The 2,063-nt window shown below is 59.9% G+C and overlaps 1 pseudogene; it reads left to right on the top strand.

The window, feature by feature from the left end:
• Positions 1–372: 372 nt before the first annotated feature.
• LOC119327661 lies at positions 373–1,853 on the top strand (annotated as a pseudogene).
• Positions 1,854–2,063: the final 210 nt, after the last annotated feature.

Below are 2,063 nucleotides of genomic sequence, written 5' to 3' on the forward strand. Positions count from 1 at the left end.
CGCCAGGTTAAGAAATTTAACCTCCCCAGGCCAGCTGGAGCTCCATGGCAGTCGCTCACGGGCGTTAAAACCTTGTGGAGAAACCTTTGGGCATAACGCATGACGAGTATATAAGAAAGGAAGACTACGTGACTATGCACAAGGCTGGACTTCCAACCAACCAAATAACTCTACGTCTCTCTCTAGTGGATTAAGAACTGCTCAATCGGATATATATACTTGCCACATCAACCAGTACGTATGATTTCCGTAAGACCAAGCATTTTTTATACGTATGTACGTACGCGAGAGCACAACAAGAACAATGCTCGAGGGCTCCAGGCCCCATATATATAACGCAAGCTTCTGCGATCGAGTTACCCAGCAAGCAAAATGTCTTCGGCCATTCCATCTCTGCTCTTCTGCCTGCTTCTTCTTGCTCCCCAGCTTGGCAGCTCCTACCACGGCGGAAGGCATGTCGTCCTCCGTTCATCCCACGATTCAAGGGTTCCGCCGAGCTGCTCGCCCATCCATTCTGGTGAAGTATTTCGATCCCACAAATTAATCTCTGCAACAGGACGTGCATGCATGCATGCAAATGAAATATTATTAGCTTGTCCACACTTTTCAGGTGATGACGACGGTGGGCCGCTGCCTGTAATGCATCGCCGGAGCGCGTGCTCTCCTTCCGGCGCCGGCTCGGACCAAAGCAAGCCCTCCGTCCGCGACACCTTCGACCGCGACGCCCTCCGCCTGAGCACGCTCTTCGGGAAGTCTGGCGTGACGATCCCCTCGACCGGCACTCCACTGGCGGCTTTGCCGAGCGCGTCCGAGTACCACGTCGCCGTCGGCTTCGGCACGCCGGTGCAGAAGTTCCACGTGGGGTTCGACACGGGCAGCGCCTCCGCGGGAGCCACGCTGCTTCAGTGCAAGCCTTGCGCCGGGGCCCGGGGCGCGCCGTGCCCCCGTGCTTTCGGCCCGTCCAAGTCCGCCTCCCTTGCCTACGTCCCGTGCGGCTCGCCGGACTGCGACGTGAGCGAGTGCAGGGGACGCCGCTGCACGCGCACACTCAATTGGAAGAACGGGCTGCAGAACGCCACCTTCGTGACGGACACGCTGACGCTCACGCGGTCGGTCGCCGTGGACAAGCTCAGGTTCTTTTGCCTGGAGATGGCCGCCAGGTCGGGGGACGGCTCGTCCGGCATCCTCGACCTCAGCCGGGACAGGCACTCGCTGGCGTCCCGGGTGGCTCCGTCTCCGGCCACGGTGGCCTTCTCCTACTGCCTGCCGTCGCACGCCGACTCCATCGGCTTCCTCTCAGTCGGCGCCGCCCGGCCGGAGCTCGCCGGCCATAACGTGACCTACGCCACCCTGCGGAGCAAGGCCCTCCACCCGAACCTCTACTCCGTCCAGCTCGTCGGTTTCTCCATCGCCGGCCGGGATTCCAAGACCCCGCCCAACAAATTCGTTGGTGACACGGTGTTCGACCTGCACACGACCTTCACCTACCTGAGGCCGGACGTCTACGCGGTCCTTCGCGAGCAGTTCAAGGGGTGGATGAGGCAGTACCGGTACCGCGCCGCGCCGCCGCTGGGGGACCTCGACACGTGCTACGACTTGAGCGGCCTGAGCGCCCTGATCCTGCCGGACGTGACGCTCCGCTTCAAGGGCGGGGCGACCATGGACCTTGGCATCACAACTTGATGTACTTCGAGGACCCCGGGAACCACTTCTCCGTGGGGTGCCTCGCGTTCGCCGCGGCGCGCACCCTGGAGCCCGTGGTTGCGGTGATCGGGACCTTGGCGCAGGGGATGACGGAGGTGGTCTATGACGTGCTCGGAGGAAAGGTTGGGTTCATTCCCCGCCGCTGCTGATTATCGATGTCTAGGAGCACGGTGGCAGCCGAGGCACGGCCATCAATGTGCATGCATCTATGCATAGTAATTCGTGTTGCTTCTCGTTTTGCCTGCTTCGCAAATGAGCGCCCATGTAATAAGAATCATAATTCATGTACTCGTATGTAACTGGAGTGGAGTTTGTTGGAATAATTATGCATCTCTGGGATGCCATTAGCAGGAACAGAT

This window comes from Triticum dicoccoides, chromosome 7A (assembly GCF_002162155.2).
Source record: "Triticum dicoccoides isolate Atlit2015 ecotype Zavitan chromosome 7A, WEW_v2.0, whole genome shotgun sequence".
In the NCBI taxonomy this organism is placed as follows: domain Eukaryota; kingdom Viridiplantae; phylum Streptophyta; class Magnoliopsida; order Poales; family Poaceae; genus Triticum; species Triticum dicoccoides.